This window comes from Corvus kubaryi, unplaced genomic scaffold (genome assembly GCF_017639235.1).
Source record: "Corvus kubaryi isolate FWS band 111438036 unplaced genomic scaffold, C.kubaryi_AGA036_p1.0 37241, whole genome shotgun sequence".
Classification (NCBI taxonomy): domain Eukaryota; kingdom Metazoa; phylum Chordata; class Aves; order Passeriformes; family Corvidae; genus Corvus; species Corvus kubaryi.
In genome coordinates this window covers 172,048-191,102 of record NW_024581071.1, presented here as the reverse complement: position 1 = coordinate 191,102, position 19,055 = coordinate 172,048, and the positions used below count along the sequence as shown (strand labels likewise).

The window sequence follows — 19,055 nt, the reverse complement described above, 5'->3', positions numbered from 1 at the left end:
GAAAAAAAAGAAATTTCAAATTTCAAGTTGCTTGCTGAAGAAATTTTGCATTTAACTCAGACTCTAGGAAAGTTGTGTGAAAGTCTTCAATGACTTACTTTCTTTGTTGTGCAGGCTCAGCTTCAGAAAAAACCCAGCCAAGTTTGACTGTTATAAAGCTGTCACCACTGAAATGTTCCTGCACTCAGTTATTCAAACATCAAGAGGTAGGCTGTAAGTATTTAAAAGTTTTTTTCATGTGCTGCAAAGTTTTGTACTGTCTATATTAAGACAGTTTGCATCCATGGGAGCCCACAAGCAAGCTCCTCCTGAGGCATGCATGTGTCAGGCTATCAGCAGAGGTGAAGGGCAGACTTTCCTCAGAAGTGCACAGGTCACGAATCCAGTCTGTCCACTGGGCAGGCAGGTAGACTCTCAGTCTACGTGTTCCATGGTGCTGGGGTAGCCCTGCAGAGCCCCACAGGAGTGGTGCCAGTGTTGGCAAGAGCAGAGCCCAATGCTGCGGCAGTAGGGCTGCACCTGGCAGCAGGATCTGGGGGGAGCTGGAGGAGATAGGTTGCATCTGCATATGCACATCTACACAGCTTGTAGATCTGCAGAGAGGGCACAGTTCCACATGGAAAACATCTCAAAAGAGGTCAGGGCAGTGGTGCTGGCCAGAGGAGATTAGTTCTGTGTAGCAGTGATGCACTGAGTTTCTGCCAGGGAGAATAGACAGTTCTGCTGCCTGCAGAGAAGCTGTTTGACTGGAACTGAAGGGGACAACTCTGTTTCGCGTGAGCTTCTCATGCCTTAACACCCCTTTGTAACAAGAAGGGAAAATACACCTAGGGAAATAAATCTACTTCATGCCTATGTGCAGCTCTGCCCTCATTCCAGAGACATGCAGCAGCTCTGAGGTCACAGAGCAGCGAGTGTTCTGAGCACGGGGGTAAGCTGCAGAGACCTCTGGCCTGGCTTTGTCCAGGTAATGGTCAGAATAAGGCTCTGGTGGATGAAGAGGAAATGTATCTGACTACTTTACATGGTCCAGACAAAACTCAATATGAAACCCCTAATAACAGTTTCTTAGGGCCTGCATCTGGTACATCACCCCTGGGACCACAGAACTCCCGGGACATCCCAGGTGGGACCAGCAGTAGAGTCCAGAAACTCTGCTGTGCTTGTGCCAGCAGGTCGAGAGAGGTGATCCCGCCCCTCTGACTCAGCACTGGTGAGGCCGCAGCCGGTGTGCTGTGTCCAGATCTGGGCTTCCCAGTACGGATACACTGAAGAGAGTCCACTGAAGGACTGCAGAGATGGTGGAGGGACTGGGGCATCTCCCATGAGGAAAGACTGGGAAATCTGGGACTGCTCAGCCTGGAGGAGAGAAGGGGGGTGGGTCTCATCAATGTACACCTGTAGGGAGGGTGCGAAGAATTCAGTGCCAGACCTTTCTCAGTGTTGCACAGTGACCACCTGAGAGGTGGCAGACATGAATTGAAGTACCAGGAAATTCTTCTTAAGCATAAACAGAGTCTTTGTTGCTGCAAGACAGATTGAACACTGGGACAGGCTGCACAGAGGGGCTAGCGGGGGGTTCTCCATCCTTGGAGATATTCAAAAGCTGTCTGGACACAGTCCTGAGGAACCAACTGTGGCTGACTCTGCTTTGGGCAGGGGGATTGTACTAGATGATGTTCAGGGGTCCCTGCCAACCTCAGCAATGCTGTGACCTTCCTTCTGCTGATATGAGACAAAGCTTTACGGAACTTCAGACATCACTGACACATCCTGTCCATGGCAATGTCCTGGAGCTGATCTACATTTATAATTAGCACGGGGACATGGTCGGTTCTCCACTCTTCTCACCCTCTGACCCCTGCACAGCACTTCTGCACCACACTGAAAGACAAACAAGAAAATGCTGCTTCATTGAAACAGCCAAGTGCCATTTGTGGCTGTTGGACAGATTGTGAGGAACCCAGGGATGTCTCAGTAGAGGGGGAGCCATCAGTCAAGTGGATCCACTGTGAGATACTTCTCTGGGAAAGGGGGAGGTCCTGACCACTGGCAGGACATGGCATTACAGAGCGGTCTTGCCATGGTGTGTGGGATTGGAAAAAGTAACAAAAAATTCAGATGAAGACTGTGTCTGCCTTCTTGCCCTGTGCTGTGCTCTCTCATGAGGCAGAGCACAGTAGTTATCCCATGCCTGCTTCCTCTGCCCTCATACAGCATGCTGGCGCAGCTTTCTGATTGCTAATGTGTCCAAGAGATATCAGCCAATGATCAAATAACCTGCCCCAAGGGAGGCAAAAATCTGCGTGGCCAGCACAGCAGAGGAGAGCTCCATTCTTCAGAGGGTTCAGGCTCTTGGCTGGGACAGGCCCAGTTGTCAGTACACAGAACAAATGGATGGGAAACAGTGACTGAAATGGGGCTGCTTTACACCGTTGTCCCACTATTGCTAATGTCTGTGTAGAAGAACACAAAAGGGATTAATCTAATTAGCCAGTTTTACTCCTGGGACTGCAGAAGTCAGCCAAATTAGAATGCCCATCGCAAACCCTCTCCCAGGTTTACCAGCCTCCAGGGGCTGGTGGAAGAGAGGCAATATAATCCCAAGACAGCAGTGTTTGGTACAGCATGTACCATCACACCCTGCCACAGGCACGGCACGTGGCACTCGGTCAAGCCATGCTGCTAAAGGGATGACACTGGAAAAGCATGTCAGGTGTCCCCCTCAATGATGGCTGCTCCAGGCTCCCTCTTCCCTTTGCTAATGCAACTCCCTTTTTAGTTTTCATTGCTGAAAGCTGGTCAGACTGTGAAATAATCAGCACTTGGAGCCCACTGTTTCTCTTGTCTCCAAGGAAACTCTGCTTTATGTTCAACATCAAAACCAGAATTTTCAGTCAGGGAAGTCTCTGCAGGTAGCAGCAAGGAAGCACCCTAAGTGGGAGAAGAAGGAGAAATCTCTGCAGAAGGAGAGGTGTTGGAAAGAGTTGTGCACAGTTAGGCAGATATGGAAGGGCAAGGCAGGGGGTCACTGAAAAAGCTGTGCCAGTCTTTCCGCGGCGGACTTCTGGTGCTGGGTCACCAAGGGAGAGGAGTTAAATAGCCCATCCTCACACGGTGGGAGGGGAGGCTCAGTACTTGCAAGGAAGGGACATGTCGCTCTGCTCAGTGGTCTGAAAGTTGCTGTTAGCAGCTCTCAAGTTCTACTTGCTTTTGGGCAGACCATGGGCACTCCAGAGTGGGAAGCTACAGTCCCCCCATTGCCAGCTGACTAAAAGAGGTGCTTTGTGGGGATTGTCTTTGCAAGGATGGCAAAGAAGGAGTAGATGTCTCCACTCCCACCTGACTTCCCCCCATCAGTAGCTCAGTGCCTGTGATCAGGAGCATTAAGTCCAGCCACTGTGCTATTGGCTGGGCTTTTTTTTCACTCCTGAGGACCAGGATCTCTGTCTTCACAGGGTTTGTAGAACCCCCCTTGGCTGCAGGCATCCTCACCCCTCATACTATTAGATCCTTTGCAGCCTGGCCCATTGCTTGCCCTTGGGAAGGGAAGTACAAGCTGAAAGCAGAGCAGCCAAAGAGCCTAGGTCAAAAATTTCCATTCACAAGCCCAACTCAGCCATCTTTGCATTGCTATAGCAGCCCCTGGAAGGGCTTTCTGCTCAGTAGGGCATTTGTGGTTTTTGATACCAAAATGTCAGCCAGCCCCCTCCCAGACAACTCCCACCACAACAGTGGGCCCAGGAGGAGAACAGATCTGCTCAAGGCCTAGCTACTGACCCATCTCTGTGAGAGAGCACCAGCTAAAGGGAGAGGAATCACAATAGGCAGTAATTTCAGCCCAGCTGAGCTCTACAATGACAAAGTGATCACCAACTGAGCAGTGGGTCTGGGGCCTAAGTCCAATACTGGAAGGACAAGTGCCACTCCCTGCAATGCTCCCTACTCATGCCAGCTTACTTACCACCTCCTGTGGTAAGGTTGTCTCGCTCAAGCTCCTCACCAGGCATTTGACCCCAGCCCAGGACACAGAGTCCCACTTCTAGAGCACCCTCCACTGGGCAGACCCCTGTCCTAAAGCAGATGAGAGCTATCCTTGCCGCTCTCTCATGCACATGCCCAAGGAAATCTCCTGCCCTGCTTCAGCCCCCTGGTACTGGCACCACTCTTATTCATGCATCCAGATTCACAGACAAAACCACTCACCTGGAACCAGTGCAGGCTGTCAAGCAGAGAGGGCAGTGAGTTGTTTTCGTCTTGGGGGATTATTCTGAGTTGTTTTGTTCTTTAATTCTTTCAAAGGCAGGAAGCAGGATTTTCTCCCTAGAAAGGTTCAGTGTTAGCAGAGAGCTCTGAGCAGTACCTCCTGAGAGAGGAAAGGAAGACTGTAATATGCTCAGGATACATGGCAGTAAGGGGTGGGGGAGTGGCATGTAGGAGGAGACAGAAAAAATCTTTGATGATTGCACCAGACCAGAGCACAGAAAGCACCTGTCACCAGGAGGTCGCATAGAGCCCTTACTGGGTTTCACAGTACCAGTGGGTTTGCACTTTCTTCTGCCTCCCCACACAAGCTTCAAGAAGAGTTAGCAGTAACAGACAGCAGGGCAGCTGTTAAATGAGAGACAGATCTCATCCCCATTCCACTCCTGCCCCTTACAAGGGTTCCTTCCACAAGGGAGGCTGCATGCATAAATCAATCCAGCAGCAACAGCTGAGTACTGGACAGGCAGGTCCTTCACAGGTCCAGTCTGTGTGCCCAGGACCTCTGAGGTCCAGACAACCCCTGTGGTTTATCCAGATCAGCCTTAGGGGATAGACATGTGTCTGTGCCTCAGCCAGACTGCTGCAGTTTCCCTTCGATGTATTAGGCACATCATAAAGAGGAACCAGTTCACTGAGCGTGCAAAGGAAATACACTAGCTGTACAGGCTGTCAGGGAGACAGGTTCTGCTTTCAAGGAAGCAGGCAAAACTTCCACTGCTGACTGATTTCTTAAATATTGATTCCTCATGCAGTTTCTTAGATAAAAGTCCCACATTTCAAATTTTTGATCAATGCACTATGTCAAAACCACAAGTCAGGTTGCAGGTGTGAGCACCACACAGCCCATGCTGGCAGAGTGAAAAATTATATTCAAAAATCAAGCCACAGCACCGAAGTTACAACAGCACCTCTGTTTCTAGCCCTACCAGATACATGACTCGCAATGGACATATCATGAAATGATATGATTTTCATGAAAGTAGCCTTCTCCTTAATTCAGGTGGCCCCAGAGTAGGGTTGTGCTCGGTGCTCTGGCTTTGGCATACCAAGGCTGATACGTTGTGTCTTCAGCGGGAGCTTGTGACAGAGTTTGAACTCATCCAGGAGTAGGTCAAAGCCAAAGTCTCATGCTCATTTGACAGAGGACCTTGGAAATTAAATCCCCCCAAATCCTATGTCTCCATCGGCTCTGTAGGAAGAGAAGAACTGGACCTCTTCAGCCCAGGTTACAGAGAGCAATTCCCAGCACCAACTGGCTTTTTGAGACATTGATCATAGAATTGTTTAGGTTTGAAAACAACTTCAAAATTATTGAGTGCAACCATAAATCAGGATGGTAATTTGATGGGACTTCACTCAATGAACCATTTGGAGTCTGGGTTCTTGACTATCTCTGCCATTCTCCCTTGTTGCTTCACACAAGCCATCGCTGCATCAGGAGACAAGGACACTTTCTGAACCAAATAAATTGCTTGGTCTTCACACTATTCCATGGCTCAAGTGGCACTAATGGCCCTAATCTTCCTATTGAAGGTTCAACATCATCTCAGGTCATGCAAGTGTCAACTGGGGACTGGAAATCCAAGTACTGTACCCTGCAAAGTTTCAGTCATCTTTCCAGCAAAACACATATTGGAATGGGCTACACAAGAAAATATTTTTATTCCAAAATTAATGTTTCTGGGTTTGAGGAAAAGGTGTGCTCTGCCTGTACCACGCATCAAAACCCTCCTGCAGAAATGTGGCTGAGAGCCAGTCCAGCCACAGAGGTAAAGGGAGACAGATTGTGGCAGCCCAACCTGGTACATGGCTGATCTTCTTTCCTGCTTCTGCTGGTTCACAACATCGGCCATTGCTGGGGCAGTCCCAGAGAAAGGACATCTCCTATTCCTCATGCCCCTACTTCTTGCATAGCTTGGCCAGAAGCTGGTCTTGCAGAAGGGCCCCTGAAAGCACTGCTGGCTACTGCTGGGGGCTGATGACCTCTACCAGAGCACTCCTGACCTGGACAAATGCGTTTCTGGTGCTACCCAGAGAGTGGCAGAGCACCCCTCAAATGCTGTTCTATTCCCCAATTGCACCTCAGGCAGCAGTGAATGGTTGTCCTTTCCACCTCCTATGCCTGAAGTTCGGCTTGGCTCCTAGAATCTGTGCTAATTCCTACCCTTGTTTTTAATCCCCTCGTTAGCACCCATAGGCCTTTACAAGCCATAAACTTGCAGTGACAAGTCCCTTAAACCTTGTCCTTTGGCAACTTCTTCTATATTTCGACTTGTACCTGTGGCAAATTCCAGACAACTTTGAGTTATTAAATAGGACACAAAGCAGCAGCCTGAAGCTATGGAGGAGGTGAAGAGCTCTGCTCCCTCAGGATGGAGCTGCCTGATGCCCAGACAGTCTTTCCAGGGTAGGGCAATCCTTGGGGAACAAACCCCATGGTCAGCTAAATCCCCCAAGTCTCTCCTTGTTCTATGAGTGCCAGGCACACTTGATCATCCACATCAAACAGAGGCCACATGATGCTCTATGTTTCCGACAACAGGTAAAAAGGAAACTCACAATGTCAGCTTGTGAGAGGCAACGAGAAAAGACGTGACAACTGCACCTCATGTCATGGAGTCACCTTACAGAGGGTGTTCTGATGCTATCCTTGCACAGCTGCTTGAAGATAAAGGAAGGACTTGATGGGAAACAGCCTGGAACAGCTTTCCAAAATCAGCTCCCTGGAAATTTCCTCCACAAAACACCTTTCAAAATGATTTATGCTAATTCCACAAGTAGACTAAAAATGTTACATAGGGACAGGGCACTTTGTTTTGCACTCATTCCGTCTTTAAATGCATCCTCAGTATGTATTGATGCCTTTTTCTCTAGTCCTGGAAATATGAGCCAGACACAGTTAGGGTGATAAAAAGGGGTACCTTTATATTAGAATCCTTAGATGCACAGTCCGTTGGGTGGAAAATGCCAATGATGCTTGCCCCGTGTGACACGTGTACAATTTTTATAGATTTTGCAAATTGAAATATCTGACAAGAGCCCCCCAATTAGAAGTACACTCGATGAAGTCATGCCCCCCTAGCTCTAGCACTTTCTAAATCCTCCACCCTCAGATAAGGACCAGGCCCTATTTATAAAAATATGTCTCAAAGAGCTGTTTTCAACCTTGGTTTCTAAGGAGAACCAAGATAGCATAGGGGTCCTGGAATTTGTTTTGTCTTTCTGCCTAGAAAAATACTAAAGCTAAGTTACAATAATAGACTACAAAGCTACAAATATATGTGTAAAGAATACAGAAAATATATAAAAGAAAAAAGGTAAAAATTCAGACGGCATCAGTATCTCTGCCCAAATTGGAAAGACTCTAGTCCTAAACAAGTGAAGTTCTGGGCAAAGGACTCTAGAGACAAATTTTTACAAAGGGCTTGTGTATCTAAAGGAGAGGTTTGCAGGTCTAGCAGAACAACTCCTTTATCATCTCTGCCTTTTAAGAAAGACTGACTTCTATTGGATCTTTAAAAACCAAAACACCTAAAAATGGGCTAAGGGTTGACTCGTAATGAGGTAAATCTCCCATGTCAGTCTCTGCTAGAATGCAGTTAGCGTGTCCAGTTTGGACACACAACCTGGAGGAGGCATTGAGGCTGCGGGGCTGGGATACAAAACCCAAGTAGATGGTTGTATCCACTGTCCCATGGCTTTCCTGGCTTCCAGCAAGCACTTAGCATATCTGCCTTTTGAAAGTGCTTGATTTCTCTGAACTGCTGGAAAAAACCCCCTTAAGGACCATGATGTAGTGAATGGCAGGTAAGTGTGACAGCCCTGTCAACTGAACATGTGGTGACTGGGAGGATGGATATGGACCATCCATACCCAGACCTGTCCTAGGACATGGATACTTTCTGCTGGAGTGTAAAAAGCCACCGGGATATTCCCTGCTGCTAATTGTCATGGGGAAAGATGTGATTTCTTTGTGTGTTAAGCAATCCTTCAGCCCTCCCTTCCCTGGATTTTGCAATTCTATAGTCTTGTTCTCCTTGTTACAGTAACCTTAATTTGGGGGTTGGTATTAATTCTGTCTCCTGCATTGCTCACTGGCCCTGGGAACAGAGTCCAATTATGCAGCTGTGACCTTCATTACAAGTTAGCAGACTTTCTGCAAATGAACTTCCTTCATGTTTCACAGAGCTGCTCAAATAATGGAATTTCCTTCCTATGGGAAATGCCAATCTTTCAACATCTATTTTTGCCCTATTTTTTAACAAAATGTCAAAATTTCAACTCTTACCACACATGAAGCTTAGGAAAATTTAGAAATGTAAAGAAATGTTTTGGTTTGGATCACACTGATGCAAATCTACTCCTACCTGAGCTATAGTATTTCTTCATGTAAGTGCCTCTCATAATTTTTTTACCTCATTTTTTATAGACTACAGGTCTCATGGTGCTCTGCAGCGTCCCCGTGTAGCCAAGCTGCTATGGTGCATTTTCCTGGATGTGGCCTGGAGGGAGGAGCAAGGGCCAAGGAGAACAGGGCCCAGAGAGCTAAAAGAGAAAGAGCATGTGATGCCGTTCCCACTGACAGCACCTGCCAGGACATTCGGTTAGAATTTCTGATGGGACAACAAAACAAAGAGGGTAAAGTTAAAAAAATTTATATCCAATGACAAAAATTATTACCCCCAAAATTTGTCTGGGTAGTTTCAACTGATGAGTGAGACAAAGTTTTGTGAGTTTCTGAAGTTTCTGTCATTCTAAAAGTGCCCTCATTTTCTTCTTGACTCTGCTGAGAGTGTATGTGACTGAGGCATTTTAGCTATTTTGAATCCCAGCTCGTGCTCCCTGCTTCTTCCAGGTGCACAGGGAACTTGAGCTGTGCACTCCTAGGAGGAGTTCTGCGCTGGGAGTTTGTGTGATTTGTTATGTACATTTTGCTTTTAGCAATCCCTGTAAATCACTATACAGGCACAGCCAGTGCAAACTGCAGATTCTTGTAGTGGTTACTCTGAAGCCTGACTTTTCAAAAGCACCATTTTCTCAAACAGTTTGAGAAACTACACTGCCAGTGCCACTGGAGAATAAATCCCCTGCTCCCATCCTGAGAGGCTCTCTGATGGAAACTCACCTGGTTCCCACAGCATGACAAGAGGGGTGAGGAGTAATTTTGATTTTCTTCCCTGCCCTGATCCACCTCTGACTCTTCCTCTCAGCCCCACGCTTGTCTGCTGCACTACAAACCAGCAATTGTTCAGCCTGACCTATTTGAAAGAGACTTGATTCAGGTTTCATGCCATAAACAAGTTCTTTCTAAAGACCTTTTTATTTTCACTTGCCTTATTGTATTTGTACATTTAATTCTACTGTATTTTGTGTTTTACCCATTACTTGGGAATGCAGCTTTCTTCCACTGCTTGTGCTGCACAGAGACAATTCCAATGCCAATGTGGCACTGACTTTTCTTCCTTTCCATGAGCAGGTTGCATCTCTCCTTCCTTCCCACCTCTGCTCTGCCTCTTGCAGCCTGCGGTTGGCTGTGCTTTCTACCTGCACAATTGGCCTCCTGGTTCTCAGGCTCCCAGGTTTAGCAGCTCTCTCCTCTGCACTGTTGCGGTTTCCATGCAGAGTGGAGTTTCAGTGAAGTTGCCAACAGTCATCAGCTGCCTGGCTGAATATCAGCACAGAGTTTATGTTCTTTGTCACAGTGGCTGAAAAATCACTTTCTGCTTCTGCAGTAGATCAGTTATAAATGCAAAATACCAGAGCTGCCTTCTCTATGCGTTATTGGCATTTTAATTATTAAACAACTCTCTACACATATATGAGATTCTTCTTTATGCTAATAGGCAGTTTTCTTGCACTCACTTATAGATTTGAACAGCTGAACTCTACATGTGCCCAATTGCTCTGGCTGCTCTACAGAGGGATGTGCAATGCAACCTCACAAGTGAATTCACAGTAGATAGAAGCATTTCTCAGGGCCCATCTTTGTACACCCTTTGAAGCACTGTGAAATACAGTCTGCCAGAATGACAGGTGCCATGACTCCCATGGATTGCCCTTACAAATATACTATTTCTTCTTGAAACTCGGGCAAAATCTTCCAGTAAGAGAATGTCCTGCTATGAAGAAGAATAGACTTCAGTACAGCACAAGGTGGATGTGCCTTGCCACAGAGGCCGGAGAAAGCAGTGTACATATGAAGACTGGGCCATTCCCTGTCCCTTTCTCCAGACCCTTATTTCTGAAAACCACTATCTGTCCAGGAAGACGCATTTCAGACTGGCACATTAACTGAATACCCACAATATAGTGACATGAATGCCATCTGACTTTATCTCTTCATTTCCTGCCTTGTCTGATCTGACTCCATTCCTTCTGAGTCATGCTTTCAAATGGTGAGGATCAAACCTTATGTGGTTTTTTTCCGTGGTCCAGGGTATTGTTCAGTTTGAAAAAGCCCTCTGAGATCATCAAGTTCAGCCATTCCCCCAGCACTGCCAAGCCCACTACTAACCCATGTCCTGAAGTGCCACATCCAAATGGCCTTTAAACCCCTGCAGGGATGGGGACTCCACCACTGTCCTGGGAAGCTGTGTCAGGGCTGGACAGTCCTTTCGGTGAAGAAATTTTTCCAGTCTGAACCTCACCTGGTGCAACTTGAGGTCATTTCTTATTGTCATGTCCCTTGTTCCCTGGGAGGAGAACCCAACCCCCACCTGGCTCCACTTTCCTGTCAGGGAGTTGTGGAGAGTGATAAGATCACCCCCAGCCTCCTTTCTCCAGGCTGAGCCCCTCCAGCTCCCTCAGCTGCTCCTCATCAGATTTGTGCTACAGACCCTTCCCCAGCTCTGTTCCCTTCACTGGACATGCTACAGCCCCTTTAATGTCTTTCTTGGAGTGAAGGGCCAAAAACTGAACCCAGGACTTGAGGTGGGGCCTCACCAGTGCCCAGCACAGGAGGACAGTCACTGCCCTGATCCTGCTGGCCACACTGTGGCTGATACAGGCCAGGTGCCATTGGCCTTTTTGGCCACCTGGGCTCATGTTCAGCACCCCCAGGCCCTTCTCCGCTGGCAGCTTTCCAACCACTCTGCCCCAAACCTGGAGTGTTCCATGGGGCTCTTGTGACCCAAGGGCAGGGCCTGGCACTTGGCCTTGTTGAACCTCACACCACTGGCCTTGGCCCATTGATCCAGCCGGTCAAATTGCCTCTGCAGAGCATTCCTGCCCTCCAGCAGATCAACATCCCAGCCAGCTTGGTGTCTTCTGTGAAATGACTGAGGGTGTCCTTGATCCCCTCGTCTAGATCATTGATGGGCCCAAAACTGAGCCCTGGAGAACACCACCGGTCCCAGCTGCATGTGACTCCATTCACCACCACTCTTTTGGTTCAGATGACCAGACAGTTTCTACCCATCAAAGAGTACACCTGTCCAAGCCATGAGCAGACAGTTTCTCTGGAATACAGTGGGAAACAGTGTCAAAATCTTTACTAAGGCTGAGGTGTACAACATGCACAGCCTTTCCCTCATCCACTAAGCAGGTCAGCTCCTCACAGAAGATGAGGCTAGTCAAGCAGGACCTGCCTTTCATAAACCCATGCTGGCTAGGCCTGATCCCTTGGTTGTCCTACACATGCCATGTGACAGCTTAAGATGATCTGCTTCACGACCTTCTCTGGCACTGGCTGGCCTGTAGCTCCCTGGATCCTCCTTCCAATCCTTCTTATACATGTGCCTCACATTTGCTAACTTTCCATCACCCAGGACCTTTCTGACTGACCGGGACTGCTGGTAAAACGTGGGAGAGTGGCTTGGTGAGCTCTTTTGCCACCTCCTGCAGTATCCTTGGATTTATGCTGGTCTAAGTGGCATAGCAGGTCACTGGCCATTCCCTCCTGGATTACAGAGTCTTCATTGTGCTCCCCATCTCTGTCTTCCAGTTCAGTCCTCTGGGTACCTTGAGGATAACTGTTCGTGCTATTAAAGACTGAGGCAAAGAAAGCATTAAGTACTTTAGCCTCTTCCTCATCCTTTGTGGCAATGTTTCTCACCGCATCCAATAAGGGATGGAGATTCTCCTTGGCCTTCCTGTTGTGATGTGTCTATAGAAACACTTTTTGTTATCTCTTACAGCAGTGGCCAGGTTAATTTCTAGCTGGGCTTTGGCCCCTCTAACTTTCTCCCTGCATAACCTCCCAACATCCTCATAGTCCTCCTGAGTTCCCTGCCCCTTTTTCCAGAGGTGATAAATGCTCTTTTCCTCCCTGAGTTCCAGCCAAATTTCTCTGTTCAGCCAGGCCAGTCTCTTCCCCACCGGCTCGTCTTTTGGCACATGGGGACAGCCTGTTCTTGTGCCTTGAAAGTTTCCTTCTTGAAGAATGTCCAGCCTTCCTGGACCCCTTGGCCCTTCAGGGCTGCTTCTCAAGGGACTCTCAATCAGTCTCCTAAACAGACCAAAGTCTGCTCTCTGGAAGGCCAAGGTGGCAGTTCTGCTGTCTCCTTTCCTTATTTCTCCAGTACCAAAAACTCATTATCTCCGTGTCCAGACAGCCTCAGCTGTCACATCCCCCACCAGTCCTTCTCTGCTCACAAACAGCAAGTCCGGCAGGGCAGCTTCCCTGGCTGTCTCACTTTCCAGCTGTGTCAGGCAGTTCTCTTCCGCGCACTCCAGGAACCTCCTAGACTGTTTTCTCTCCGCTGTGTTGTATCTCCAGCAGACATCTGGTAAGTTGAAGTCCCACACAAGAACAAGGACCAGTGATTGTGGGGATTTTTCCAGCTGCTTATAGAATGTTTTATCTGCCTCTTCTTCCTGGTTGGTCAGGCTGTGACAGTCATTGACATTCCCCCTTAACCATAAACATAAGCATTCAACCTTATCATTGTGATGCCTTTATCAGCCCAAAATGCACACGTGATATAGGGCTATGACACTTTTATAAGTTTAGCATATTAGCATAATTGACAAGAATCCCCAATTAGAAGTACAGTTAATAAAGTAATTCCCCCCTTGGTTCAGCCTCCTACTGAAGCCTTCCCGCCTTGGTTACAGCCCCACATTGTTTATGTCTACATACATAGGAAAGCAGAAGAATGGCCTTGGTTCACTGAAGAAGGAAGATTAGAATAGGATTCCAGGAATGTGTCTGTCTTAATAGACTACTGGAAAAGTACTGAAGTAAACTAAGAAACGATATAACTATGCAATACAATAATCATCTACAAAGCTATGACTATATGAAAAATATATAAAAAGAAAAAATCTTATGGCATCAGTTGCCATCATTAAGCTCGAGGCAGTCAAAACACTCCCTCACACACAGCGTTACCCCAACACTTCCCCTTCCTTGCCTGTCCCTTCTGACAAGTCTACAGCCACCCATTGCAGCACTCCAGTCATGCGAGTTGTCCCACCATGTCTCTGTGATGGCAACTATGTTGTAGTTTTCCAGATGCACTGTGGTTTCCAGCTCCTCCTGCTTGTTGTCCATGCTGCAGGTATTGGTGTAGGTGCACTTCAGTTGGTCTATTGATACCACCACCTTTTTGGAGGGAGAAGCCCTAATTCCTATGTGACCATTCTCAGATGATTCCATGGTTTCTAACGCATCAAAAATTCTTGCTTCTTTGCTGCCACATCAATCTCCATCCCTTTGCAAGCATGGAGATGACAGACTGAAGGACCTCACTAGCACACCATCTCTCAAACATCAGCGCGCCACCCCCAGGCTTATCTCTAGTGAGCCTGGGTTATTCACCTTTGTAGTTTTTCTCACTTTGTCTTTTCACTGCTCTGTTCCCTCCTCAGCAGCACTTTCCTGCTGCTCTTCCCTAACTTCCCAGCCTCCCTGCCACCACAGGTGGGTGATGATGAGGTAACAAAGAATGGTTAGGGAGAAGGAAATCCCAGGCAAGAATAAGAGGTGGGTTCTTAGGAAGCAAAGGTTATTGAGTTGGAAGCAATCACTCTGGAACAGTTTCTGGCTTGATTGTTGTTAGAAGCTCCCTGGTAACCCAAGAATCTTCAGTATAGAGTGATGTTATCCCATAGGACAACCATGGTAGTAGGAAGGCCAAAACTGGAAGAGCAGCTGTGTTGAGAGGAGCTACATTTAGGTTGCACTATATTGTTTGAATGCATTTTTTATGTAGCCAAGCAATTTAAAAAAAAAGCAAACAATCCTTGGCAGCAGCAGCAACAGTCTTCTGAACCGTAGTGGACACAATCATTATTTGTTCTGAGCGTGGTTTGTTTCTGTGGCTAAGACTCTGCAATAGAGCACTTTCATGTACACCCTGTTCCATGTTAATAGACTGAAATGTCTGAACTGGCAATTAATTATTTCAGGGGAATGGCTTGCATGATATTGCAACAACAGCATGTGACTTTCATTTGGATATCCTCTATTAATACAACCAAAGGATGTCCCAAAGCCTTTCTGTTGCTTCAAGTAGCTTGGACTGATACTACTATGGGCTGTCTGCCTTCTCTGAGCTGGGAAAACAGGATGGCAATGCTTCATTTCTGCTGCTCTGATGATATATTTGTCCAAATTTAACTTGGCCCATTTTCTTTGGCATTCTCCATATGGTATTACCATTGGCATTGTGCTCTTCTCCAACAGCACCCAATGCTATGCATTTGTATATGTATTACAAGGACAAAAGGGACCAAGTGTGATCATCTAATCTGACCTCCTTTTTCAGGACAGGAATAGTCCTGTGTTAATTATTTTTCTTTTAAGTAGAATATACTATTTTAAAAAAATTTTGGAACCTGCATTACCACCTTCTGGTGGTCATGAATTCACCACAGTTTCAGGCAAATTATATAAGCCTGGGTCTACCTGACCCTGGATATGATGCATAAGCACTCAAGGAGGAAGAAGCAGTCAGCTGCTGCTGTAGAGGAGCTGAACCAAACCTGCTAATGCTGATGGTAATGCTGACATTGACACACCAAGAGGCTGTAGCTTAATCACCATGGGTAAGCAAACATGCGTGCATACAGCATCTGCAGGCAGTCTTAGAGGCTAAAATGCAAATGAGGTCGGTGGTATGAAAGTCTTAGTCAAGGTGGATGATCCTGCAACTGTCACTGGGACAGCAGCACCTCCAAGTTTTTTCCAGATGCACCCTCAAATCATCACTTCCCTCAGCATAGATTCACATGGTTCCTCTTCCTCTCTTTCCAAGAGAGATCTTAAACTACAGACTGAAGTTGTTATGTTGACTTCTGGGGTCTGATTTTGCAATTCGCTGTCCATTGGGAGTCTACCCTGTTATTCAATGGCTTTCTGGAAGAAACCACAAGACTTCAGAGAATGCAGACAGCTCTAGAGGAAATCTACACCATTGGCTTTCCTTCACTGAATTGCAGAATCCCCTAAAACCATCTGCTTTCAACCATTCCTCATGAACTTTGTATTTCACTCTCTCAAGTTCTCTCTAGAAAAAGCACCTCTCTCTTCTTCAGAGACTTTATATCACTCTGTTAATGACACTCTTCTGTCATGTTTCTTAGGCTCCTAATTTTGACAAAACATCTGTTTACCTTGGGGTAGAGCCTTGCTGTAAGACCCCCGAGCGGAGAACTCCAAGTTTCCCAGATCCAGCAGGAATCTCCAAATCTTCCTCACTGTGGAGCATCTCCTGGAAGCTGTATCAGAAAGATACAGGATCTCCTCTTTCAGACTGCAGGTGACAATACATGCATCTCCTTGCCAAACTGCCTTTGTTGTCAAATGGTATCTTAGACCTAAGGCATATGTAGCTATGCCTATCTTTGTATCTTGTCCAGTCAGCAAGATTTCTGCCAGATCACTCTTTTATAGATGTTAATATATTAATGCAGTCTGAAGTCAATAAACCAGCTTTCAGATTAACCATTGAACAGGTTCAGCTTCATAAGCTTTGCCCTTTCTGCTACACCTTTGAAGTATTACAGGGGGAAGCATGGACTTATCTTCAAACAGTTCTCCAGAGCTGGTGTCTCAGGGATCGGTTTGCCCCCTTTGGTGCTACAGAAGGGTTTGCCAAGCACACTTCACCCACTGAGACTGCACAGATCTGGTGCCTGGATCTCCCTGGCCCAAGAAGGAAGCATGCACAGACAGTACTGGGCTGTGATTCGGAAGGTCTCCATACATGGGAAGGGTGCACCAAGCTGGCTGTCCTGTGCCAGCACACAGCACAGTCGTCTATAGGCAGTCACACTATATGGGATCACTCCTGCCTCCAACCAAGCATCCTTTCCAAGTTCCCAGACAGGGAGTTTTCTCCCCATTCCCTATCATGGGTCATAAAGCGGATGGGTCATGAGGTGGCCCCAGATGCCTGTGGGTGTTAGGCTGAGCTCAGGCAGGCATGTGGGGCTCAAGTCCTTGCTCAGGAAAGTGTGGAATGGTGCTGTGCTGGCTGCACACTGTCAACAGAGGCAACACAAGCTATCTCACAGCTCATTACAGAAACTGAGCCAAAGGGAAGACACGTTCCCAGCTTATCAGGCCACCTCCTCTGTGAGCTCTCTGATCTACTTTTCCAGTGATTGCTCCTGACCTAGGAGAAGCCCCTGAGAAATCTCACCGTTCATAGCCTGCAGCTAAATGGGCATCTGCAAGCAGCCATGGTGGGGAGACAGCAGCATGGCATGCAAAGTCTGATTAACCAGATGGAAAATTCCACTCTTCTTCATCAGAGCATACCATGCTGAAGAACTTGGGAAGCAAACCAGCCCTGTGTTTATCTGCTTGCCAGGCTGCTGGTCTGCTTTGGTCCCATGAATGGTGTACATTTGCCAGGATACCTGCATTATCTGCTCAGCCCTCTTTTAGCACTATGATAAGAAGTACCTCTGGAACAGCATCCTGCACACTTTGCTCTGCTTTGAAATATTTTTTTAGCACTGCTGACAGTCAATGCAGTGCAACATGAAGGGTGAGGCTCCAGCATGGGGACCAGCGGAACCGACCCCTCCTTCAGCTCTGGCCATGCTGAGCACAAGAAACCCGTTCCCCTGACGCTTGCACTCCTTGCACCTCTGCTAAGTGATCAGCCTGGACATGTCCTCACCCCAGGTTAACTCAAACCCTGCTACCTCGTGTAAAATTGGTCAAATTTACAGACTCTTCTTACTTAAACACATGAATGATAAAGTAACTAATGAATGCCAGCCTTTCAACAATTCAGGAATCCCGTCTGAAAGCCTTTGTGTGCTCCCAGCAACCATCGCTTTGACTTATTTGCCCTTCTTCCCGGTGCTTTCCCACACAAACACACTCTTACCTCCCTGATCTGCAGCTGTGCTCACAGCAGGTTAGTTTAGTTCCCTGTGAAGAGGTGAGAAACGCGTGCGAGTGTCTGGGCAGAAAAGCCTTGTGCTACAATGTCACTCAGGTCACCAGTGTACAGCCAGTGCTAACCAATGGGAATAAATCCCGTGGGAATTACACAGCTGTAAGTCCTGGAAACTATGCTTCACACTGTGAATGTACTATTGCTGGCTCCCTGGCAATGAAATCATACAAAACCAGCAAGTAAAGAAATCATTTTTAACATACAACATTATTCAGACTCTGCCCTCTAACACTCCTATACCATGGAGTGTCTCGCTAATGGCCACAATGCACCCGCTGCCTCTGATCGCAGCAGGGAAGAGGAAATGCAGAGCAAGTGGCTGCACAAACGATCCCAATCCCGGCGGGGGGGGAGGCCAGTCGTCCACCTTGTAGCAGGAACATGCTTAGACACTGCCAAGAAGGGGAACGAGCCTCAGGAAAGAAGTGATCTCTACGAGATTTTACTTAGGTATGCAGCAACAAGGCTATTTAGTAAGGCTTCAATTCCATTATATGCTTCCCTTGGATGAACTTACATATGCATATATGTTTCATCCACATGTTTAAAACATTGTCTGAAAAACGAGTGGATGGGGGAGGTCTGTTAGCACCTTCCAGATCAGATAATTTAAAACGTGGTGTCAGAAAAGAGAATGAAATTTAAAGAAGTGGTGCTTGCTCAGTCTAACCAACCAGGCATCTAGCACAAAAAATTACATACTGAGTTCTGGTTAAAATGCATATTTTGCATAGCTGTCAGGGAAAATGTAAAAGACCAATAGAAAGCAGTGACATAGCCAATATACTGCATTAGGCAGCTCAGCTCCTTCACAGTCCAAGAGCAAAGCTGCTTTTTGAAGGTCAGAAGTGTATGAACGTCTGTTCACAAAACCTGGATTCACGTAAAAACTGTAAGGACAAATTATATTAGTGATATCCCATACCCCCATCCCCTCTTCCTGGGATGGTGGGAAACGCACTACATCTCTGAAAACCAGAAATAAAACAGAGTATTTCTGATCCTTTCAAGTCTCTTACCATCTTTAATGCTTCCCTGGATCGGGAATTTGGGATCTCCTGTATGATTAACAAAGTCTTCATGCAAAATTGAGCAGAGTATTACCTTAACAGGGTGCTCACCATACCGTCACTCTGTAGACCTGGAGTAAAGGTTGTGGAGGGCTCGGGGGAGGGGAGGGGGGGTAGTTCAGACTGGCTCAGGAACTAAGCTCTGCCGGTTCAGGTCGAATGACAGGCTCTGCCTACTCCCAACTGCACAGTAACTCCAGGCACTGAGCTTTTGCGGATGGAAAGAAATCCTTCGGAGAGGAGGGGTTAGCCACAAGCATCATATCCACAGCTCGTTCCTTATTCCTTCTTTGTGCCCGTGGCTTCCGCTGGCTCCACCGCCCCCAGCCAGCACGAGGCCGCTGCCCAGGGCCGGGGGGCA

At 47.2% G+C, this 19,055-nt stretch overlaps 1 protein-coding gene across 7 annotated transcripts in view; it reads right to left on the bottom strand.

Moving 5' to 3' along the window:
• Window positions 1–18,855, bottom strand: part of LOC121662259 (excitatory amino acid transporter 4-like) — a 38,814-nt gene extending 19,959 nt beyond the window's left edge. Inside the window, exons 1-2 of one of the 7 annotated variants that reach the window (XM_042023206.1) lie at window positions 18,729–18,855; window positions 4,207–4,323 (exon numbers count right to left, since the gene is read on the bottom strand). The gene's annotated coding sequence lies outside the window, so the exon portion shown is untranslated. Of the gene's footprint in view, window positions 1–4,206; window positions 6,048–17,552; window positions 17,604–18,643 lie in introns of those variants that run through there. The other 6 variants (XM_042023207.1, XM_042023208.1, XM_042023213.1 and 3 more) reach the window with 6 other exon arrangements.
• Window positions 18,856–19,055: the final 200 nt, after the last annotated feature.